Here is a 26,784-nt window from a genome sequence, read left to right as displayed (position 1 = left end):
CATTCTGGAGTTTATAGCTGAATATGTGACTCCACCTACACATGGTGTCTGTCTCCTCTGTTCTTTTACTGTTTTCTAAATCTCTACTGCTTTCTGCCCACATGAGGACAATGGCCAGTGGATTTGTGGCCCATACCAAACCATAGTTTTAATCTAATTTCAAAATCTTTACTTATCTACATTTGCAAAGATCCTTTTATCAAATGAGGAAATATGTTTTGAGGGCACTGAATTTAATCCACTAAACAAAGGTATTGGGAGTTTTAATGAAACTTCTAGAAACATATAATACTAAATACACATTACCAATGAAGTAAGAGATGTTATAATGGGAGGAACTAGATGACCAGAAAAAAAAGCTAGTTTGGGTATATTTTAAGAGCAAACACATTCAGGAATTGTAGTTTGAAAGGAATAAAGAGAGATGGAGATGGAAATTAAGAAATGGAAACAACACAAAACAATAAAATGAGCATATAAAAATTAAGTGAAGAACTAATTACCAAAACCCCAAAGATTCCCCTACTTCCATTTAGTATCTTAGTATCTTAGATAATGAAATCCATCTGAGGCTCCACTAAGCAAACACATGGAAGAATAAAAAGGTAAAAGGAAATATAAGTTAGAATATGAATCTACCCTATGGTCATGCTACAAAGGCAATCTTTCATTGAGCTGAATGGCCAGTTTTTAGTATATAATAAATATAGTTAATAATTGTCAATAATAAAAGGAAAGGCTGATTGAAAAAAATATATCTTATAATAAACTTAATTTGTACTTTGATTACAAAGAATCCCTTAATTAAACTAAAAAAATAAAGACTTTTATATAAGGTGGATGATTGACAAAATATTAGTTTTTATTCTTGAAGAACATAAGAACAAAATTTTCTTTAAAAGTATAATATTTCTGAATTTCAAGGGTTTTGCTCATGTTGATAATGTGGTTATTAATTTTCTCAGTGCCACCATGATATCCTTATTCCTCAGAGTGTAGATAATGGGATTCAAGGTTGGGATCAAAATGGTGTAGAAAAGGGACAGCAGTTTTTGCATGCCATCAGATTGATTTGCATTGGCTTGTAAATAGGTGATGCAGGCTGTTCCACAGAATAAAATTACAACTATCAAGTGAGATGAGCAAGTGGAGAAGGCCTTTGACCTCCCTCTGGCTGATGATAATTTCAGAATATTGCAGATAATCTTAGCATAAGAGATAATGATTAACAAAAAGGGACCCATAACAAACACCACTGTAGCTACATAGGCTTCTATCTCATTCACAAATGTGTTACCACAAGCAAGCTTGAGTACTGGAGGGATATCACAGATGAAGTGATTAATTCTGTTAGACCTGCAAAAAGGTAAAGAGAAAATCTGGTAGGTTTATCCTATTTGGAATGGAATAAAAGTGCTCCAGGATGCAGCCACCAGCTGTATGCAGACTTTGTCGTTCATGACTAGGGCATAATTGAGAGGGTTACAGATGGCCACGTAGCGGTCATAGGCCATTGCTGTAAGGAGGAGGCACTCTGTGCCTCCAAGCAGAAGAATTAAACACATTTGTGCAGCACAAGCAGACAAAGAAATATTTCGTTTTTGTGTACAAAGGTCCATGAACATTCTTGGGATAGTGACTGTTACATAACAGATTTCCAAAAAGGAAAAATTACGAAGGAAAAAATACATAGACATGTGAAGAGAAGGGACAATTTTTGTTAATAGTATTATAATGCTGTTGCATATCAGGATAGTAAAATATATGACTAAAAATATTGCAAAAAGAATCCACTGGAGATGGGGACTATCAGAAAACCCCAAGAGAATGAATTCCAACATCATAGAGGTATTTTGAATTTTCTGTTCTAATTTGTTCTCCATCTGCAGATATTATAAATGCAAGGTGGTTAATAAATTTATATTTGAAACCATACTGGCCTCTTTTATTACCAGAACTAGGTATATGAATATATTTTCATAATCTCTTACATTATTTCAGTCATTACCTCTATTTGTATGACATATTTGAAACTTCAGAAATAAACTGATATGCAATTAAAATCATTTCAAGGAATAATATCTAATATACTTTTTTAGACATGGTTGCAATGATACCAAGAGTATTGAGAAATGAAAGTTATCATTTTAAGCATATTGAGGGGAAATAACATTTCATTAACTTTCAGATTGGAATTACGTTACAAATGTTTTTTGTTGGGGTATATTATTTTCCTCTGCATTATCATCATGTCTTATCTTTGTTAATCCAAAGTTTTTACTTGAAGTTTTCTTTCTTGCTTGCTCAAAATGAGTTCTAAGTTCTTCATATTAGACTCCAAACGAGAACCAACTTTCTTAAATCAATTCATTGTTACTTAAGAAATAAACAGACTTATGATTATTGCTTTAACTTATTTATGTCTCCCATCCCTTAGAATAAACATGTAAATCATAAATCTCAATATGTTGTTTTTTAATTGTCCCTATTAATACCTTCTATGCAGTGTATGGTAAATATTAGCTATACTTCAACTTAATCAGTAGGTATGATCAATTCTTCATATTATTTTTTTCATATTTCCCTTCCATGTAAGATTCTCCACTGTCACATGATTCCCTAATTTTCAAATTTAGCTCTCTTTTTTTCATACATAAAGCTGTCTTTTAAAAGTACATCTTTGATTAAACACAATTGTGATTTAATCTGGACATTCAAGTATTTTTGTTACACATCAAGCCAAAAAACTCTTTTTTCTCCTTCATATTAAGATCATCCTGTATGGAGACATAAACACTGCTTGATAATTCTTGTTATATTTTCTTAATGCTTACTCTCGAACCTTCTAAAACAGATATATATATATTCTTATTTTTTCAGATCTATTCAATTTATAGATTTACTAGCCCAATCGGATCATTATTTTGACTTAATATATGTTTACACATTCTCTCCTACCTCCTTATTTGCAACAGTATTAGCTTTCAATAAACTATATTCATTGTTAATGTCATTAACATTATTTGAATTACATCTTATTTAAATTTATACTTAAGAAAGTTAAGAGATATATGAAATATGTAATACATCATTCATTTTCAAATAAAGGACACAGAGTTTCATGATTTTCTCTTTTATTAATTTAGAACAGTTCATAAATAAATTAGTCAACTAACACTGTTATAACTTACCTTTATAAATGTACATGTAGCAGTGTAAGATGTTGTAAGTAATGCTTACTGAGAAAATCATACTAATTCTACAAATATCATTGCTTGCTACAAACATAAACTACTCTTAAGTAGGAACTGTCATGTTCACCCTGGGGATCATCTTCTCTAGGGTATCAATTTCTGGAAGACTGGTTCTCTTTGAGAATATTTCTGGTTCATTTCTAAAATTATAATCTTTCTATGAATCCATCCTTCCCTTTACTCTGTCATTGATATAAAGTTAACCCATTTCAATGTGAGTCTATATTAGCGAGATACCTCTTAATTGGCTGGTATTTATTTCCAGTAAAAGTTAAACTCTTTCTAGCTATCACATTTAAATTGACGTAGATTTCTTTGCTATTTTATTTTCCTTAGTTCGTAGAGTTACAGATTATCCACATGTTTAAAAAATGTGCCACATGTTTTGTCACATGCATACTGTGCTGAGAGTCTTCAATATTTCTCATGATAGCAATTGGAAAATTTCCAAGCCCTTGCTGTGTCCATCAACCATGCCCCCTTTCATTTCTGTCCTGGACACTCTCTGGAACTCTTCATCTTCCCTGCCATCTCTACTACTCCTATCACCACTGGAGTAGTGGCTACTGCCACTTACACAGCTATTGAGGCTGGACATTTTCCACTGAAATTCAAATGAATGTAAAGTTTGTAAATATTAACAATTTAACTATTTTAGAATTATAGTCCTTGCTGGTGATTTAAATTTCCACTATTTTTCACAACAATTCCTCAGTAAATTACCTGCTTTCTTATCATAATTATTATAGGCGTAGTCATCTTTCTAAACATTCCATATTTTAATTTTCTTTGTGAAATGGCCATTTTTAAAAATTCCCCAGACATATAGGTTGCTAATATTATATGATCTCTTGCCATTGTATATTTATGAATATATTCTTGCTAGATTCATGCAATTGTTCTTTTTATTTTTATAAACATATCAATATACTCTAGGTAGCTGTTCATAGTGCTTACTTAAAAAGGCTGCTTTTTGCAATTTGAATTAGTTTTAACTACCTTCATTAAAACAGCCAAGACCTCCTAGATATAGCATTAATTTTTCTTGCTTTTATTCTGGCCCTAAGGATGTCCTTCAATATTTCAGTATTCCATTAATTACAATTGTAGCTATAGAATTAACAGAAGAGTAGTTTTCTTTCAAGTTAAATCAGATCCATTGTATTTTCAAGCATTCCTGTGAAAATCACTATGTGTTCGTTTCATAGTAATGACTTTTAGAACTCGTACTGAATGTTTAGAAAGATGACTAAGCCTAAAATGTCTCTTTGAGTTAAGTATTCCCCACCTTTATAATATTGGGTTATATTTAACTATTTTTAGACATTATAGTATATATACTTATATTAGTTGTAATGTGTTATGTTTAAAAAAAATTTTAATGTGAAAAAATCTCAGGCACTGGTGGCTTACACCTGCAATTCTAGCTACTCAGGAGGTAGAGATCAGGAAGATTATGGTTCAAAGCCAGCCTGGGCAAATCTTTCCACAAGACCCTATCTTGAAAATTCCTTCACAGAAAAGGGCTGGTGAAGTGACTCAAAGTGTAGGCCCTGATTTCAAGCCCCAGTAACACAAAAAAAAATGTGAAAAAATTTGTGCATGCCAATCTTTTCATTTTCATTCTTCTTTTATTAGCATAATTAATTGCACAAAGAGAGTTCACTGTGATATGTCCATCATACATATAGTGTGCTTCGATCAAATTTAGCTCTTTTAATACCCTCGATAATCCTCGTCTCTTTTTTCTTACAATCTTATTTGGTTCACTATTCTATATTCACACATGTGTATAAAGTACTCTGATCATATTTATCCAGCACCCTCTTCTTTGGCTCTCCAACGTCCCATTGCTTCACCCTCTTACAACACTTCTTTTACATTAATGTCATTTTTTATGTCTAACTTCTATATGTAAGAGAAAACATGCAATATTTGCCTTTCTGAGTAGAGCTCATTTTACTTAATATGATCCAGATCCATCAATTTTTCTGAAGAAGATATAGATTCATTTTTGTTATGGTTACATAATATTCCTTTGTGTATCTATGCCATTTATTCTTTGTCCACTCATTGGTTAATGCACACTACAGCTGATTCCATAGCTTGGCTCCTATGAGCAGTGCTTCTATAAACATGGATGTGCAGGTACTCTATTTTATGCTGACTTGCATTACTTTGGAACTACGTCCAGGAGTGACATAACAGGATCATATTGTAGTACTCTTTTTAATTATTTAAGCAACCTCTGTACTGATTTCCAAAGTGCCTCCAATAAGTTACAATCCCACTAAGAGTATCACAAGGGTTCCTTCCCCTCTCTCATTCTGCTAGCATTTGTTCTTTACTGTCTTGATGACAGCTATTCTGAAAGGAGTGAGATGGAATCACAATGCCATTTTCATTTGCTTTTCCTTTATGACTAAAGATGTTGAAAAATTTTTCAAATATTTAATTGTAATTTATACTTCTTCTGAGAACAGTTTAGTCAATTGTACATCTTGTCTTTTACTTTGTGGTCTTTCTATACTCTGGATATGCAATATTTTTACCTGTCATACAATCTCATTTGTCAATTCTTACTTTTATATCCTGAGCAATTGGGGTCTATTTATAATCATTGTCTATGCATAATTCAAGTGTTTTCCTGTAGTAATTTCAATGTTTAAAGTAGTAACGTAAGATCTTTGAACACTTCTGAATTGATTTTGTAGGTGACAGATAGGAATCTGGTTTCAATTTTCTGTGTGTGGAGATCCAATTTTTCCCAGCACTATTTGTAGAAGAGACTGTTTTTGTTCCAACATAGATAAAATATCAGATGGCCCCAGGTATATGGTTTTATTTCGGGATCTTCTTTTGTATTTCATTTGTCTGTGTGCTTTTTTCTGTTTCAGTACTGTGATGCTTTTGTTACTATTTTTCTATAACATCATTTGAAGTCAGGTACTTTTTAAGTATTTCTTTTTTGGACTAAGTATTGCTTTGGCTATTTGGGATCTTTCATGCTTCCATGTAAATTTTAAGATTGATTTATCCTTCTATTTCAGTAAAAGTGACAGTGAAATTTTGGTAAGAATTACATTGAATCCTGGTAATACAGCTATTTTTAAAATATTAATTCTGCTAGTCCATGGTCATGAATCATCTTCTAGTGTCATTGTAAACTTCTTTCTTCAATGTTTTATAGCTTTCATTGTAGAGGTTTTTTGGTATCTTAATTAAGTTTGTTTTATTTTCTTTGGGGCAATTGTGAATAGGAATGTTTGCCTGAATTTTTCTCATAGTGTTTATCATGGATTGATAGAAAAGCCACACATGCATTATCTTCTGCTACTTTGTCAAAATAGTTTATATAATCAAGAATTGTTTGGTGGAGTTTTAAAGGTTTTTTAAATATAAGATTTTATCATCTGCCAATAGGCAATTTGCTTTCTTTCTTTTATGTTTGTGTCCCTTCTATTTCTTCCTTTTGCCTTACTGTTCAGGCTAAATAGTCAATCAATCTGTAAAGTAGAGTGAGGCGAGTGGACACATTCCTAAGAACACATTCATTGTCTTGTTCCTGAATTTAGAAGAGCTGCTTTCAGTTTTTCCCCTTTTAGTTCAATGATGACTATTGGTTCATCCCCTTTATTATGCTGAGGTAACTTTTTTATATTCCTAGTTCCCTCAGGGTTTTAATCATGAACGGAATTTGTATTTTATCAATGGCTTTTTTTGTGTAATGAAATGATCATGTGGTTTCTTTCCTTTATTCTCTTCATGTGGTGCGTTATGTTTATTGATCTTGTAGGTTGAACTATTCTTGAATTCCTGGAAAGAAACCAACTTGATCACACTGTAGTTTTAATGTCTTATTGAGTATGTTTTGTCGACTTTTATTAAAAATGTTTACATCTACGTTCATAAAGGGAATTGTCTATAGTTTTTGTTTGTTTGTTTGTTTACTTACTCCACATTCAGTTTTGCTATTAGGATAATATGGCCTTCATGAATGAGTTTGGCAATGTTCCAATCCTTTCTATTTTCTGGAATATGTTGAGGAGATTTGGTGTTAGTTGTTCATAATGATCTGTTAAAATTCAGCAATGAATCTATCTTGTCCTAGTTTTTCTTTTTTTGGGAATATTTTAATATCACTTCAACTTAATGCTCAAAATGGAGCAATGAAGTAATCTGTGGAATGTTGGTTAAGCTTTGAGAGGTCATATGTATCAAGAAATTTATCCATTTCTTCTGAATTTTCTTATTTACAAAAATATGTGTTTTCATTATATTCCCTAATCACCTATATTTCAGTGGTATTTGTTGTGATATCACTATTCACTTGTAATTTTTTATTATCCATAATTTTTTTGATTAGTTGGGTTTATGGTTTTTTAATCCTTCTTATATTTTCAAAAAATTAATTACTTCATGGAATCCCTACACTATTCATTTAGTCCACATTTCATTAATTTCTACCTTATCCTTATTCTTATTATTTTTATCATGCTTCTGGTTTTGGTTTATTTTTATGTTTCTAAGACATTGAGGTTCATCATTACGTTATTTTGTTGAGATCTTCCTGATTTTTTTTAAAGTAGGCCATTGTCGTTTTAAACTTTTCTCTTCCCACTGACTTTGTTGTGTGCCAAGGGTTCTAGTAAATTTTGTTATTGTTTTTCATTTTCCTTTGATTATAGAAAATTTCAAAGTTCTGTCCTTATTGTTTAATGACCCACTGATCATTCCAAAGTTTATTGTTAAGTCGTCATGTTTTAAATATTTTCAGTAGTTCTCTTGCTGTTGATTTCTAGTTTAAATCCTATGTGGTCAGAATGAACACAGGAAGTTATATCCGTTTTCTTGTATGTCAATATTTTCATTATTTCCTCAAGCATAATCTATTTGGGAAAAATTCCATAGGCTACTGAAAACAATAAGTGTTCTGTGCCTGTTGTGTGGAAGATGTCTATTAAGCCTATTTGATCTATAGTTCTGTAGCCATCATCTTCCTATCTAGTTCATGTCTCCTGAGTAGCATAGATTACAGGCATGTGCCATCATACCACACTGCCTTGTGTTGTTGACATGGGTTCTTACTTTTGTGTCCAAGCTGACCTCAAACTGTAATCCTCCCAATTTCTGTTCCCTGTATAGCATGGAATATGGTTACAACCACACTCAGCCTATTTTATTCTTTATTTTTGTTTGAGTATTCTAATTCTAATACTTTTTATTCAACCTCTGGTATTCACTCTTCAACTAGATCAATTCTATTAACAAGACACACAACTGAAGTTTTTATTTGATTTATGAATTTAAATTTGATTTTTTCTGTAAAATTTCCATATTTTTCTTTAAATCCTCTTTCATATCCTACATTACTCTCATTTCAGTCAGGTGTTTATTTTCATTCTCTTAGAATTCATTCAGACTTTTTGCGTATACTTTTCAATTACATTGATCATGTTTAATATTGTTTTTCATTCTTTTTCTGTGATTTCATCTATTTCATTATCATTAGTGACCATAACATGGACTAGACTTTTGGAGAAGCCATAAAAGCTTACCTTTTTCATATAGCTTGTGCTTCTGTACTGGGACATGTGCATCTGTGTCCAAGTATTGAACCAGTCCTCTGTAGTCTTCAGTTGGAATTTTCTCAATGTGTAGGCATGACTGTATTGATAGAGATGAACTGCATTTGTGCACTACTATAGCTCAATAGCCAAACATTTTCTCAGGGCACTGGACTAGATTTCTCCAACTACCCAGATATGGAAACTACCTAGAATATTTTGTAGTTTCTGATGTACTTTTTCTTATATGTGTGCAGAAAACAAGGCCAGTAAAGGATCATTTGTCTGATTCTGAACTTATTTTGCTTAATATATTTATAATTTTTGGTACTCATGTTTTGAACTCCGGACATCTTGCTTGCTAGGCAAACACTCTACTACTTTAGCCAGACTCTTAGCAATTTTTAAAGAAATTTTTCTGGTAACGTTTTATGATTTGTCCCCTAACCAACCTCAGGCTACAATTTTCAATATATATGAAATGGTGTCTTTCTAATTTTTTCCTGGGCTGGTCTTGAACCACAATCCTCCTGATTTTCTCTTCCTGAGTGGTTGGGATTTAGAGGCATGTGCCACCACATCTGATTCTACATTCACTTTAGAAGCTTCCATAATTTTTGTATGGGATGCCACTGCTGGTCACAAGGAGCTTTGCATCCTGAGTCCCAAATCTTCCCACTTCCTCCGCAGGGCCTTCAGTTTTTGGCCTCAACCCTAGTGTTTTTCCCAAATGCATCAGAGAGTTGGGGGAAGCACATATATCTTACAGGGTGAGCGTAGGGCCTCATCCACTTTGGATACAAGACTCAGTATGCTCATACCATGCCTAGCTGATCTACACCCTTTGGGAGGGAGGAGGCTGTGGATAATCATGTCATCCATGAGTCCTCAAATCTCTCAGACCTGACTGGCAGCATACTCGTGTGCCCAGTGCACAGCTGCCATAAGTTAGTCTCAGTGCTTTTCAACAACTCCCACCATTTTAACACCTGGTAAGAGTAAGCAGGTCGAGAAATTCATCTGGTTCTCAGGATCTAAGTTCAGAGCTTTCAGTCCCACTGTCATGAAAAATAAATCAAATCCAGGGTGCAGGAGTCAGGCCCCAGAGGCTGAGCACACTGAAGACTCAGTGACCTTTTTCTGCCATGATTCTCAGTTGATGGGACCCACGCCTATCCATGGAGGGTGTAGCCACTGACTATCGTGCCCTTCCTTACCTGAGCTCCCAGTGTTTAAATTTCTCACATGGCCAATGTCAGAACCTCTCTGTTTACATGATCACATGTCATGCCAGTCTCCCACACAGACATGTGGCAGGGTGTAACAATTCTCCCTGAGCCTTGATGGCCCCCACCTGTTTTCAAGTCACATTAACTCCGTCTCAAAAAATAGACCCTCTCTCAAAATGGCACCTCATTATCAATCTCTAAGATAAGGGACCAACGAAATACATTTTGTCTTCAAAGCTTGCCTGCCATGCAAGAATAGTCAATATCACATGAAATCTCTGCACAGAGTTTAAGGCTTGTGGGAAGTGTGAGCACATGTTGTGCCTCAGTTTCCAGTCAGTAAGCGGTATCGTCTGTCTTACCCTTGTGTATGTGTTTGGCTTACTTATTCTGTTTAACTTTTTATGTCTTTTTTTTCTTCTTGAAGAACTTTTCTATTTATCAGTGGTAAATTTTCTGAAGATATATATATATCTGTCCAGTTTAGGTGCTATATTTTTTTTCTTCTTCACAACATTCACTTTCTGTTTTATAGAATAAAATTGTGTTTTACTGGTAAATCATTTTAGACCTATAGGGAATTTTTTTCACTTCTAATCCTCTGAAGAGATGGTCCCATTCTGTTCTGTCTAATATAGATTCTAATGAGAAATATATATTAAAGAAGTTTTTCCTATATCATGGTGTGCTATAAAGAAAAACATCTAATGTTGGAAAACATTACTGAAATTATTGTTGTTTTAAATTAGAATTGTATGTGTATGCTTAAATATATACTTGTAAGGACATATATGTGGAATCATATATTCCTGGAATATGCTTTTTTTTGGTATAGCATTTTAAAAAATATGTGTGCATGTGTGCTTTGTGAGAAAGAGGGAGAGAGGCAGAGAAGAGAGAGAGAGAGGGAAAGGAAGAGGATCATTTGAATGTGTACATATATTCATAATCTAAACACCTAACCTTATTTTTTGAGGTGTTTCCTCTCATGTCCTGATTGTGGCTAAGTTTCCTTTTGAATCTCCAAATACAGCTTGTTATAAATTGCATAGCCCTTATTTTCTTCCAACTTCCCATTGAATTTTACAACTTACATTTTGTAAAATTTTATTTAGCTTCTCCTTTTTTATTTATTTTCAATTTTTTCTTTGGATTTTTACATTTGTTTATGGTATAAATATAAAAATATAAGATTTTAAAATACCACAAAGTTTTATACTTCCTCCTATATGTGGACCTCCTAGAGGTTCAATGAAACACTAATCAAGAACATTCTATAGAATCATTTTGCACATATAATTAATATGTGATATCAGCTATTTTTTAAATAAGGGAGAATATTTATGTGGGCTTTAAATCTTGTTGTAGGGGTCAATGCCAGAAAAATCAGAGATTCAAATGCAGAGAAATGGAAGGAAATAGAATGTATGCAGGGTGTTTGGCTTCTAGGAATTAATATTTACCCCCAGTTGATATTTGATCTTACAAACTCAAGGAAACTGTTCTGTGAACAACCAAACCAATGTAGATTCAAATATTTTTCCTGGCATCCTCCAGGTAAAAACTTAGCCAAATAGATATCATGGTATCACCTTATGAGACTCTAAGCAAAGAATCTAGGTACTCTGTGCCAACATAGTACTGCAGAAAATATGAGAATATAACTGTATGTCATATTAAGTTGCTATTTGCAGTCATTTGTTTTGCAACAATAAAAAACCACTGAATAACTTAAGTTTTCAAAATTGTATATTATTGTGTATAGTCCATCATGGTGGAAGACCAAGTTTCATTATTATTTTTGTGTGTAGATTTGTCTTACACCTGCACAAGCTCTATCTTCATCTCTGTAATGCCTAGATAAAAATGGACTACTTTGTAAAACTAGATGTAAGGTCTAAAGCAAAACTGGTGACCCAGTCGCTTTCTTTATCGGTAGTAAGCAACTGCCATAATAGTGTGGTAACCAAGCAAGACCCGATCATGAGGGATTAAATCATATCTCATCCTTTATTGCTCTCTTTTCTTAAGTTTAGTTGCCTATAAAATCCATTGATTTTAAAGAAGCATTCTGTTTTTAATGTGGGACAATAAAGGAAGGCTGGGATTATGACGGTATGGAGTATCTGTCAGGTTTCTGAAGTCAACAGCCATTTTTATCTTTATCTAACTAAGCCAAATCCCATAAATAAGATACTTTATGAATATGCCCATCTATGAGCATGGTTCTTCAAATCTAACTTTAGCAAACTTTGTGAGAGTTTTTGTTTTCCTTTATGCATATTATTGACATATATAAATGAGAATTTTATTTGGTCAGTAAGTGCCAATTCAGATTAATATCTCTACCAGGTGAAATTTCATTAATTCAGTATATAAAGTGAAATTATTGTTACTTTAAATTAAGAGAAAAAGTGTCAACTTATTAATGTCATAATAGAAATGGAAGTGGTTTGGTAATATAACAGTTAAAGCCTGGTGAGATAAACTGTTCCATATGGTTTAAATAAAAGAACTGTAAACTGTAATTTATGCAGTTATTATTTGCCTAGGTCTACATGAACAAATTATCTCAAGTATAATGACTTAAAAAATTGAAATTCATCTCACATTCTTGAGACTGCTGTCCAAAACCACGGTGCTGTAGAATCTCACCTTCTCAGAAGGCTCTGAGGGAGAACTGTTGCTTGCCTCTTGCAGCATTTGGTGGCCCTTATCTTCTGTGGTTTGTGGCTGATTCTTCCAACATCTGACCCCACATTCACTTGATGTTCTCTTTCTTTTATCTAAACTTGTTCCTTTCTTTTTATGGGGCGCTATTCATTTGACTCGGTGCTTATTCTAACCTGTGATGATCTGTTCCTCAAACACATCAGGGAAAACTTTTTCCAAATGAAAACACATTTAAAGGATCCAAGCCAATTTGTATTTTGAAAGATGAGTATTCAATTTAGTGTATATGTATATGGTTAGTTCATGACAACTTCAGAAAACTCTAAAACTAAACAGATATTATTGTAGCAAACCCTGAATTTAAAATGGTAGTAGCTGAGTTTACCAGGAAATAGTGAGATGGAGGATAATGGAAGAGTGAACAGAATTTGTGATCTTCAAATGACATAGACTCTGGGAGAGATACATATAGGAAAATACAAAAAAACCCAACAACAAAAACAAAAGTACTATTCCTTTTCCCACCATCAAAGTTATAGAAATTTTCATGATCTAATTCAACCACAGGATCAGAGAAGAGCATCACATATGTGGAGGAATGAGAAGTTAGGAGAAAACATATCTCAGAACGTAACCCAAATCCCTGGCTTTATGATAGACTGAGTTGTTTTCCACTATGTTGCTTAAGCTGTTTTGAAACTAGTCAACACTGAGATGAATAAATGACACTTGCACTACTTGCGTATAGCTCTTAAACAAACTATAAATCACACGTTCATTAAAATAATATATTTTGTTGATCATAATGGAAACTATCCGTGTTTCAGTATCCAGTAACAAACATGGAATTTTTTTCTGTTTTAACTACATGAAAAGACTATATGGATATCTTCTCTATGATTTCAATCCTTTGATTCATATTAGTAACTTAGTAGTTTTGTCAATGCCACGTTGATATCCTTGTTCCTCAGAGTGTATATAATAGGATTCAAGGTTGGAATGAAAATAGTGTGGAAAAGAGACAACAGTTTTCCAATTCATTCATGTTCATTTGATTTTGGCTGTAAATAAGTGATACCAGTTGTTCCATAGAATAAGACTACAACTATCAAGAGAGATGTGCATGTAGAGAAGGCTTTTGACCTCCCTCGGACTAATGATATTTTCAGGATGCTGGAGATAATTTTGTCATATGAAACAATGATCAACAGAAAGGGAACCACAACAAACACCAGTACAATTAAGTAGGCTTCTATCTCATTCATAAAGGTGTCACCACAAACAAGCTTGAGTACTGGGGGAAAGTCACAAAAGAAGTCACCAATTATGTTAGACCGACAAAATGGTAAGGAGAAAATCTGGTATGTTTGCCCAATTTGGACTGGAATTCCACCGATCCAGGAGGCAGCCACCAGCTGCATGCAAACCTTGTGGTTCATGACTAGAGAATAGTGCAGAGGATTACAAATGGCCACATAGCAGTCATAGGCCATTTTTGTCAAGAGGAGGCATTCTGTGCTTCCCAGTGTAAGAACAAAGAACATTTGTGCAGCACAAGCAAGCAAAGAAATATTTCCTTTTTGGGTGTAAAGGTCCATAAGCATTCTAGGGAGAGTGGCTGTTACATAACAGATTTCCAAAAAGGAGAAATTTCTAAGGTAAAAATACATGGGAGTTTGAAGAGCAGGGAAAGTTTTTGTTATTAGTATAATAATGATATTGGACATCAGGATAGTTGAATATATGAATAAAAATAAACCAAAAAGAATCCATTGGAGATCGGGACTATCAGAAAACCCCAGGAGAACAAATTCCATCAAGGTTGTGGTATTTGATTTTTCTGTTTTGCTTTTCTCTCCATCTGCAGACGTGGGAAATTACAGGTTGTTAATTCTTTCACATTTAGAATAATACTAACTTCTTATGTTATCTGAATGAAATACATGAATATGTTTATATAATCCCTTAAATTATATCCACCATATGCCTAGTCTATATTTATGAGATTTGAAACTTTTGAGGTCAACTATATGAAATTAGTATCAATTACATAAATATAATGTATCTTATTAGGCTATGCCAAAATTACACAGGATATTAAGAAGTGTACATTATCAATTAGAGCACATTACAAATAAATATTTTTTAGAATCTTTTTAGCCTTAAGAAGGGAATTATTTTATAGAATTTTTCCCATTGTTTTTCATGGTTTGCATTGTTTTCTCTGTGTTGGTTTTCACATTCCATCTTCTTTAGTTGAAAGCTTTTGTTCTTTAAGCATTTCTTTTTTTCTTATTCAAAATGGTTTTTAAATACCTCCTTTATAAATCCAGTAAGAATCAACATTCTGTAACTTATTTTTTGACAGTGATACAAATAGATTCCTTATATTATCCCCTGTACTATTTGCCTCTTCCATCAATAATTCTGAATATGAAATACATTAATCCTTCCATGCTCTTCATTACGTTCCTTCTTTTAATATACTGCTTAGCTTACTAAAAATATTTATTAATTTAGTTGGTGAATGTATTTCAGTGACAGATGTTGCCTAGCATGTGTCAGGATATAGGATCGGTTTCTAACACGATATATATAAAATTAAAACTAATCAATAAACATCACTATTTCCCCACACTATTCTATTATTTCCCTTCTTATCTATTGCTGCAGTACTTTGTCATACACTTCCCTTGTAACCAAGTGCAGCTCCCTTTCTCTGTTTTCCCAATATGTGTTGTCTTATAAATGTGCTCATTCATTAAACCCAACTATGGTGTAAGTGGGATATACAAGTGACCAGAGGATGTGAATGAAACAAATAACATAAAAAAATAAAAAACACAAATGGTCCTTTCATTATTCATGTTAACAAAATTAAAAATAAATAATTCAGCACTTCTTTACAATCATCAGTGTACTTCTTTAATGCTTGTACTTTAACATTTTAAAACAAAAATTAAATAATTTTCTTACCATCTAAATCCTGTTCAACTTGTCCACCCTCTAGTTCTATCAGCTGACACTTTTGAATTAATTTCTAAATAAATTAAATTAAATAGACAATTCTTTTTAAAATTTCATAGTATAGTATTAGTTTTGAAGATTATCTTAAGTCAATTAGTACTTTTAAGTACATTGTCATTTTTTGATAAGTGTAATTTCATTTATTTTATAGTTAAGAAAATTAATAGATAGAAGAATACTATTATAATTACATCAATAATAGATAAAATCTCAAAATTTCATGCTTTTCTGATTCATGTAATGATTTTTGATTCTCAAATTTCAAAATATCCTTAAGTAAAATAGCCCTGCAACACAATCATACCTTACCTAGAATGATTTGCATGAAGCTGCATTTGAGAAATAAGTTTACTTTATCCTATAGTTTTTAAATTCCTCTTGAGAAGTCAATTGAATACTATAATATTTTTCCTTGCTTCAAGCATTAACTTCTCTTAAAATAAGAACAGTCACACTCACCCTGGGGATTACTTTCTCTCTTGTACCAATTTAATTTCTAGGTGACTGCTTTTCTTGGCAATTATTCTGGTCTCTTTTCAAAGCCTTGCTTGTTGTATAGGCTCATCCTTCTCTTCAGTCCTCATTTGCATAAAGTCAGCCCACTACAGAGGATTTTTTTTGGGGGGGGGGCAGTGAATTATTACTTGTCTAGTATTAGTTTCAAGAGAAAGTCAAAGTATTTCTAGCATTTAGGCCTTTAAATAGATGGTGATTTTCCTTCCTACTTTATTTTCCTTAATTTGTATATATGCAGTTCATACAGCCAATTAAAAATGACATACATATTTAGTTTCACACATTTGCTATGTTTGGTATTTCAATATTTTTGGTTTGGAATGCTCTTTGCAAATGTGTGAATTTTTAACTACTAAAGTGACTTTTATGAAAATTGAAACATTGTCTGCTGAGAAATATCTGGAAATTTAAAAATTCAGCACTGTCGTTCCAGATACGGACACACATCCTGAGGTCCAAGGCTCCTGGTGGAGACACGCCCTGCACACCTGCAACCTTGGCGGGGATTTTTCACTGTCATCATTTGCGTGCTGTTGCTCTGCAGCTGTTGTTGGCTTGTGTGCTGCTGTGGTGCTGGTCCTTCCTTGACTTTAGAGATAATTTAGAAAAGGTTCTCCTGCATTTACATCAAAATTACTGTTGGATCAGTAGTATCCCAATTTCAGTTGTATTTAGATGTGAATAATTACATTTTAGGGTTGGTTAAATGGGATAATGGCAGTTTGGGACTGCTCAAATGGTAAAATGAAGACAAGTAAATGTACTAATTATTGTACATATGTATTCTTGTTATTTTAAAAATTTCTAATAAAGCGTTTGTTTGGGGTTGGGAGTGTTAGCTTGGTAGCTCTTGTTGAGGATGCATGAGACCTTGTGTTTTATCCCCAGCACCACCAGAAAAAAATAACTTTTTTATTTGTTTAGTCTGTGCTGGCACCTTTTTTGGTACTATACCTAAAGTGACCTAAATGGGGGCTAGTGTTGACAAAAGGATGCAGAATGTCTTAATATGGTTATATGTTGCTGATCAAGTTAGTAAAGACCTGTACTTGTCGAATTTATGTCTTTTAAATGGTACTGGAAACCAGTAAGAAATCTGAGGTTTGCCAGAGCATTCTTAGATTCGCAGACATTTCTACTACAAGCTACTTTGTACATGCATGGTTCCTAGATTTACTAAGGCACCTTGTGAGCTTTATCTTCACCCTGCCACGGTTCACAATTTAAGGGATGCCTGTTACTTATTAACCTGCTTTTCCATCTACACTTACCATCTTCTCTAGGCCAAAACTAACTGGAAACATAGGCATTTGGTTCTGTTTTCAGATAAAATGTAAGGTCCTAAGGCATCTAATTGAAGGGCAAAGGGGGAAAATGACAGCAAATTTAGAAGACAACAAAAAGGGCAGTTACTCTTCAGAAGCTGGCTGCCTAGAAGGCTCTGAATTTGGCCCCATCTCTATTTAGCTTATCAGCGCCTGGAGTTGTCCACTCCCTTAAGTACATTATTCCTGAGCTGTGTGGCACACCTCTTCCCATCCAGGCCTTAACTGAATCATGTTGTGCTGCAGTTAGTGACACGGGACATCCACCCAGACTGTCAACATACCAATTCGTGCAGGGCTTTCATAGTGGGTGATAGGTAGCTCAGGAGCTTTGATTTTTGTGCTACAGATATGTCAAACCTCTGTACTCTGGGCTAAAAAAAAACCTGCCTTGAACTGTTCTGATAAAAATTGAAGCCTACAGGATATGTCCATTGTCTTGTGTTTATGCTTATCTGACCATAGTCTTCAGCATGTTCTATCAGTAAAAGATGCTTTTCTATGCCAAAAAAAAAAAATTCATATAATGCTTTCTACTGAGAAATATGTATATATATATATATATATACATATTTATATATATATAATATATTATATTATATATATATAATTATATTATATTATTTATATATATATATATATACATATATATATATATATATATATATATAAAAGCTTGATTGGAAAATACAAGTTAATTCAAAAGTAAACTTTTTTCACAGAGATTATTTAGAACAGGAGGAAAAGAAGTAATATTCCTCCCAATATCTGTTCCTATTTTAGCCATTTCCAGGTATGTAGAGATAAGAATAATAGGCATAATTTTATGAGCCTATAATCTACTGTGTACCTCTAATCACCTCTGTGTTGGTCTGTTTGGTTCCTATGGCCATTTGACAATGTTTTTCTCTTATTTATAACCACATTCCCTTTATTTTTGAAATGTGCTAGTTTTGCTGCATCTGCTTCTCATTACACCAATCCTGTGAACACTGAATTATCACTGTGCTGTTTTTCTCAGGTGGTGTTCTCACTTTTCTCCAAATGAGAACTTCACTCAGGGTTTTCTACAACGTTGTTTATTACCCACAGGCTAGGGCAAATCCAGTGTCCACATCCATTGAGGAAGGTAGATCTAATCCTATGCCATCTTTAAAAAGAAAAAGTCTGATAATTATCATCACATGAATATATCTAAGAAACTGAAACATCACAGGTATAGAAATGACTTATCAAAACCAAGCAGTATCTTATTTATAACACAATTTTTTCATTGATTAATTAGGAAACACTTGTTTACTTTAACTAAGGTTATCTTTGAAGTCCCTATTGGTACAACTTGCATTCAGAGAACTTAGAATTGAACACACAACACAGTAAAGCCATTTCAGTCTTAAAGAGTATAAACTCTCAATAAATCTATCATTTCTAACCAAATGACTTTATGTAAATTAATCACGTTTTACTCAACAAAGGGTACATTCTGATGATTATGCATGATGTGTAGCTAAAGAAATCTGACTAGTAGTTTTAGATTACATATTATAGATCTATAGAATGTTGTATGAACATGTTTAGAGGGCATCCAGCCACACTGACATGACCTGCACTTTCAGTCATGATAGCATGCTTGACTATTTCTCAAAAAACTAGAGGATGTTTTCCGTGTCTTATACAGATAATTCTTTGAAAATTTTTCATTATATATGATTACAGATCTCTCAATAGCCTGGGCAGTCCCCTTCAAGATGAATACACATGAAAGACTTTTTTTTCATATTCTTACAAAACAATACATCATGGTGAAAAGTGAGTAAGCACATTCTCACCTCCTGGTTAGGTAAAACTTAGCTGTAGTTGTGTGAAATCTTTTGAAAATTTAAATTTTGGCACCTAACTCCACTCTACACTTTGTTTTGCATTTTCATGGTTATCTAAAGGATGTATGATCAATAAGATTCTTTGCATACTGTCTAAAATTTATAAGTCATGTAAGGTTGGTAGAAGAAGTCTAAGGACCAAGAATTTGTTTATAGACCAAAGAGCTAAAATCTTTTAAAAATAGGCTTGTGGTTTCTTTACCTAACATTTGTTGCTAGGATTAAAAATATACATATAATTATTTCACAAAGTTACAAATCTCTGTGATTGATGTTTTTCCAAGTCATATGTCTTAAGTACTCCCCTCTGTTTCAGATTTAAGCTGGTAAATTACTAGCTCTCTGAGAAGGCCTTGGTTCATTTAATACCAATTTCACCATTTCTAAAAGTAAAAGAGAAGGTAATATTAATATTTATTTCATTGCAAAATTGGCATTTAAAAATAGGCCTCACAAAAACAACAAAACATACCTTTTCACTATTTAGCTTTTTTTAATGTATTGATTTGCATATGTTGAAACATACTTTCATCTCTAGAAAGAATACAATTTGATTGTGATTTATGATCTTTTCATTGTGTTGTTGAATTTGGTTTTCAAGTATTTTATTGAGAATTTTTGTGTCCAGTTTCATTAACTAATGGACCTATAGTGTTCCTTATTTTGTGTGTGTATGTCCTTATCTAGATTTGTTATCAAATTAATACTTGCTTCATAGAATGAGTTTGGAAGTGATTCTTCTCTTTCCATTTTATTTAACAGTTTGTGGAGCATTGGTGTTAGTTTTTAATCATAGATCTAACAGAATTGTGCAGTCAATCTGTCAGGTCCAGGACTTTTCTTTGTTCAAGGATTCATTATTACTGTTTCAATTGCATTATTTGTTATCAGTGTGTTCAGAGTGTTTAGAGTCTCTTGTTTCAATTTTGTAGTTTATATTTCTAGAAACTTATTCATTTTTGAAGATATTCCAATTTTTTGGAATGTAAGTTTTAAAATTGTTCTCTTATGATCCTCTGGATTTCATTGGTATCTGTTTCAGAATTCCTTATTTCATCCTTAGTTTTATTAATTTATACATTTATTTTCTCTTAGTTAGTTTGCCTTAGCATATGTCATCTTATTTATCTTTATACAGAACCAACTATTTTTTTCAATGATTTTTTTTTCTATTCCTCTTTTAGTTACCATTTAATTACTTTCTACCCTAACCATTTTATTTTTCCATTTACTGACTTTTGGGGTTTTCTTAATCTTGCTTTTGTATGTTTGTGATGTGCATCCTTCAGTTATTTGAATTTATTCTGATTTTAATGTAGACACTTAAAGATTATTTCCTACTGCACTTACCTTTGTGGTTATCCAAAGTCCTGATGTGTTTTTGTTTTCATGGAATTCTATGAATTTTTAAGCTTCCTCTTTGAGGTTTTCAGTGACCCACTAGTCACTCAAATATGCATTGTTCAGTCTCCATGTGTGTAGTTTGTATTGTTCTCTTGCTATTGAATTGTAATTGTATTCTATTATGATCTATAAAACAAATGAAATTATTTCATTTATTGATATTTATTAAGACTTGCCTTATGGATTAATATGTGATCTTGTTTATGAGAAAGTTCCTTGGCAATTTAAGTTTCGTGTCAAATATTCTCCTCAGTTTCTTGTGTTTGAGATTTTAGAGCATTTCTTTCATGTATAATGGATTTAAGCCTTTTACATTGCAAAATATCATTGTTGATGGCTTCATTATAGAAAGGACAATGTTTGAGCAGTAAGTACAGATTTACTTTTCAGTATTTTCTACTATGGCTAGTAGCTGAATTAAAGTATTTTCCTCATACCAACTTTATGAAGACAATATGCATTATCTTTGAAAAATATTTTTGCAATTTTATACTCAGGTTTATAAATTACCTGGATTTATTTTACCATTTACAAGAAATTTGTATAATCATCTCTCATATTCTCTCTTTTCTACAGTGTTAGGCAATGCTACCTTTTAACATTCAATTATGTTTACATGCTGGGTGTGTGTTAAGGCTGCATACTAGTAATACAATTTGAAATATAAATGTCATATAAATAATTGCTATACTATACTGATTAAATAACAATGATAAGAACACCAATCTGTACATCTTTAGTACACAGGCATTGTTTGATATTTAAAATTTTTAATCCATGGCTGAATACGCCAATACTAAAACCATACCTATAAAAGGTTATCTATATTTTAATGTCATAGTCAGTTCCCCCTTTTATATGGAAATGAATGATTTTTTATTGACTTCATGTCCAAAAAATATGTTGTTTTAGTTTAGGAACTCTGCTAATTTCATTTTTGATACTAAATAATTTTATTATCATCAATCAATATAAGTATTTCCTGTTCTAATACATGTTTTTATTTTTTTAAATATATAATGTACTAGAACATTTTATAAATACAAACCCAAACATCAAATTACTGGAAAATTATTGGGTACTGATGTATTCAATTTACTAGAGAATCAAACTGTGATCCATAGTGGCTCTGATACCAGTAAGAATGAGAACATTCTAGTCCCCATGTCCTTGTCAGAAATTGAAATTATCAGTTTCCTAATTTTGGCCAACTTCTAGGGTAAAAGAAATTATCAGTGTTTTAATTTGTGTGCTCCCAGATTAAAAATTTGGATGAGAATTTCTTGTATATTTCTTGCAACTTCTTACTATTTCTTCTTCTGCAAATTATTTAACTACTTCATCTCATTTTGTATTGGATGGTCTTTGTAAAATATCTTTTTACAGTTCTTTATTGTATGTTATGTTTACCAATCATTTGCACAAGTCTTTATCAGTGTATCTCTGTGTTTTGGTTTAGTATCTTTTTCAGGGAAACTTTTAAACTATTGATTTATTCTAACATTAATTATTATCTCAGGTAAAATTTTTTGAATAAGAACTATACAGAATATTTTTTTCTTCATTGCAATCACAGAAACACATATATGGACATTTTGTAACATAAACGTAATGTTTATAGCCCACATTAAAAAACACCCCCTCTCTAACCCACCTATATGTAATATGCCCTCTTCAGAATTGAGGTTATAGGATGATTACCATTGAGGTTCTATTCTTCCACTTTCCTTCCATGATACTGGTTAAATTTTTATTCACAAAATAGGCAAAGTAAGACTATTAAGTGTGTACAATATTTAAAATATAAATCTAGGGTCATTCAAAAACCAATCTCGAAAGCTGACCAGGCATAGTATTTGTGCCAGCTAATATCTTTATTTCTAAAAAAGAAAAGCAAATGAAAATAAAAAAAAAACAGGAGATGAATAATTGTGGGCTATAGTTTTTAGAAAAAAATTTGTGGAATGAACTAAATAAAAGATACTATATTTTTTAGTAAATGATCGCAAAATTGCAAAAACATTTGCAAATACACTTGTCATCTAAATTTAAGACTTGCTGAAAAGTTTATTATTTTAAATGCAACCATTGAATATAATTTGATTCTAAAAAGTGTAGCACAAAATATGTTTGTGCATAACCAAGGATACTTAATCTGTTCTAAGGAAGGAAAATGTAGCAATTGTTTCTGATGAAGTAAGAGCATGATTAAGTGAGCAAGTAGACAATTAGTGAAAATCTGTAGCTAATGAACTAAACATTCAGGTATCAATTTTTAAGACTTTGATAGCGTCTTTATTTCTCAGAGTATATTTCATAGTGTTAAACATCAAGGTGACAATTACTTAGAAAGGAAAGAAAAATCTGTATCTGCTGGCAGGATATTTGAATTAGGATCGTAAACCAAAATAAAGTCACAACTGTAACATGAGAGAAGCATGCTGAAAAGCTTTTGACTTGTCTTGTTGCTCCAGGATGGTGGAGAACATTTTCCTGTAAGTGCCACATATCTTCATAAAAGAAATCAGAGTACAGCGTGAAACTTGTAAAGACAAATATTCCATGCTCACAAGTATCTCCATGGGACTGCTTCATTTTTTAGGGAAGGTCCCAGCAGAAATGATTGATTTGATTGGATCTGCAAAATGCCTTGGAAAAAATGGCACATCTATCCTATCTCAGATGAAACCCCTCAGGTCTTACAATGTGTCACCAGCTGCACACAAAGTTGTGACTCATTAACTGTATTGCAGAAGTTCACAAATGGCCGCAGAGAAGTCATAGCCCAACACTGTCAAGGAGAAATCACTCTGTGTTTCCAAGCACACAACATGTCTGGAATAGAAAAGAACTCCATTCTTTTTGAATCTGAAGATTTATGAGCAATCCAAAAAAAATGAGAAAAATTCAGAGAGTGAAGGCAATATCGTTAAGGAGTTTGCAAACATCCTATGCAAACTGTAGCCAGACCTGCTCTCAAAACCAAAATTTAAAAGGGCTGGGGAGGAGCTAGAGAAAAGGTTAGTTTGAGAAGAATTACTTTAGAATGTAACACATATGTACAGGAAAGCAATGAGAGTAAACTCTCTGTATAGCTATCCTTATCTCAGCTAGCTAAAACCCTTGGTCCTTCCTACTATTGCTTATACTCTCTCTTCAATAATATTAGAGATAAAGGCAAAATAGTTTCTGCCTGGTAGCGAGGGGGGTGAGGGAGAGAGGGAGGGAGTTGAGAGGGAAAGGGAGGGGGTGGGGGGAAGGAAGGAGAAATGACCCAAACATTGTATGCACATGTGAATAAAATAATATAATTTGAAGTCAGGTATTGTGATACTTCCAGCATTGCTTTTTTTTGTAGAGTATTGCCTTGGCCATTCGCGATCTCTTGTGATTCCAAATGAACTATAAGGTAGATTTTTCAATCTCTCTCATGAAAGTCATTGGGATTTTGATGGGAATTGCATTAAGCATGTAGATTGCTTTTGTTAGTATAGTCCTTTTTACTATGTTGATTCTACCGATCCATGAGCATGGGAGATCTTTCCATCTTCTGTAGTCTTTCTGGATCGCTTTCTTCAGGAGTTTGTAATTCTCTTTATAGAGGTCATTCATACCCCTTGTTAAATTAACTCCTAGGCATTTGATCTTTTTTTGAGGCTACTGTGAATGGAATTGTTTCCATGTATTCCTTCTGTTTGTTCATTGTTGGTGTATAGAAAAGATAGTGGTTTTTGTAAGTTGATTTTGTATCCTGCCTCCTTACTCTAGCTGTTTATGGTGTCTAAGAGTATTTTGGGTAGAGTTTTTTGGGTCTGTAAGGTATAGGATCATATCATCTGCAAACAAGGATATTTTGACAGTTTCTTTACCTGTTTGTATTCCTTTCATTTTTTCTTCTTGCCTAATTGCTCTGGCTAGAAATTCCAGTACAATGTTGAATAGGAGTGGGGGTAGAGGGCACTTTGTCTTGTTCCTGATTTTAGGGGAATGGTTTCAGTTTTTCACCATTAACTATGATGTTGCTTGTAGGTTTGTCTTATGTAGCCTTTACAATATTGAGGTACATTCCTTCTATTCCTAGTTTTCTTAGAGCTTTTATCATGAAGTGGTGTTGGATCTTGTCGATGGCTTTATCTGCATCTATTGAGATGATCAAATGTTTCTTCTTTTTTTTTGCTTCTATTGATGTGCCGTATTACATTTATAGATTTGTGTATGTTGATCCACACCTGCATCCCTGGATGAAGCCGACTTGGTCGTGTTGAATGATCTTTCAGATGTGTTCTTGGATTCAATTTGCCATTGTGGTTGTGAATGACATCTAGTATTACAGATAATCTTGTGAAATTTTTGTTTTTTGGCAAATAGGTTTAATCTAAATCTTATTTTTCCTTTTTCTTGGTCTTATCTAAAGGGGATTTGATCAATAACAGTATTTGTATCCTGTCCAAAGTTTAGATCTCATATGAGGTTGGATCAAGGAAGTCTAAGGACATAGAATTTGTGTATAGAACAAAGAGCCAACTTGGAACTGGATGTTTCATTTCTTTACTCAAAACTTTTTCTCAAGATTAAAAAATATAATCTAACTATTTCACAAGGTCACAAATTTTGATTTTTTTTCAAAATCAATCATCTTCAATTTTCCAAAACCCATTCCCCTCTGTTTCAAATTAGAGCTGGCCAATTTCCAGGCCTTTGTAAAAAGCTCAGTGTATTTTATGGTTATTCCATACAGTTCTCAGAATGAATGAGAGGGGAAAATTATCTATTTCATTGTACAACCTGTATTTAAAAACAATTTCAACAATAATAGTATTTTTTTACATATTTTAACTTTTTTAATGTTTTGATTTCTACACATTGAAACATATTTTTAATGAATGCAGCTTGATCTTGATTTATGATCTCATAATGTGTTTTTGAATTTCGTTTTCAAGAATTTTATTGAAGATTTTTGTGTACAGGTTCAGTAAGAGAAATTAATCTACAGTGTTCTTTATTTTATGCATGTGGATTTGTTATTAGAGTAATATTGGCTTCATGGGTTTAAAAGTGATCCTTCTCTTTCTATTTTATTGAAGAGTCTGAGGAGCATTGGTGTTAGCTCTAATTTTGTTGTCTGATAGAACTTAGCAGCAAATCTATTACGTCCAGTACTTTTCATTGTTTGGGAATTCATTACTATTGCTTCAATTTCTTTGCTTGCTATTGCCTTCTTGATTCAGTTTTAGTAAGTCATATATGTCTAGAAATTTATTTATTTTTGTAAATATTCCAAGTTCTTGTAGTAAAAGTTTTCAACTTTTTCTCCTATGATACAGTGGAATTCCTTGGCATCTGTTTTGGTGTTCCGTACTTTAGCCTGAATTTATTAATTTGGAATTTTTCATTCTCTTGTTGTTGTCTAAAGGTTTGCTGACCTCATTTTTATTTTCATAGAACCAACTATTTCTTTCAATGATCACTTTATTGTTCTTTTATTCTCATTTAATCACTTGCTGCCCTAATACTTTTTTAATGATTTTGGGGTTTGGAATAATTGCTTTCATATTTTCTTGATGTGCGTCCTTAGCTCATTTATTTGAGTTTATCCTGAGTTTCAATTTAGGTACTCTGTTTAATGAATATTAAAAATATAATAGTGTAAAACATCAATTGGCAATCATTTAAATTTTAGTTTTCTAATATAATTTGAATGTATTTATACATGTTTGTACTTATTGCACACAAATATATAATCAATACTTTCTTGGAACACTATATATGTTCTCTGTTTATTGTAATGTCAGATATATATGGTGATGTGGCCTTGCACACACATAAGACTTTTCTAAATCTTAAACTGCCCTCAGTTACTGAGATCAAAGTATTTTTACTTTCCAAGATTTGAGCAGGTTATCTTAATA

General features: G+C 32.6%; 2 pseudogenes; both read right to left on the bottom strand.

Annotated features, from left to right (window-relative positions):
- Positions 1–932: 932 nt before the first annotated feature.
- LOC109676784 (olfactory receptor 10AG1-like) lies at positions 933–7,848 on the bottom strand (annotated as a pseudogene).
- A 5,795-nt stretch (positions 7,849–13,643) lies between these two features.
- On the bottom strand, positions 13,644–14,540 carry LOC141417382 (olfactory receptor 10AG1-like; annotated as a pseudogene).
- Positions 14,541–26,784: the final 12,244 nt, after the last annotated feature.

This window comes from Castor canadensis, chromosome 1, assembly GCF_047511655.1.
Source record: "Castor canadensis chromosome 1, mCasCan1.hap1v2, whole genome shotgun sequence".
Lineage (NCBI taxonomy): Eukaryota > Metazoa > Chordata > Mammalia > Rodentia > Castoridae > Castor > Castor canadensis.
Note: the sequence above shows the minus strand (reverse complement) of the source record. Positions and strands in the feature narration are given on the sequence as shown.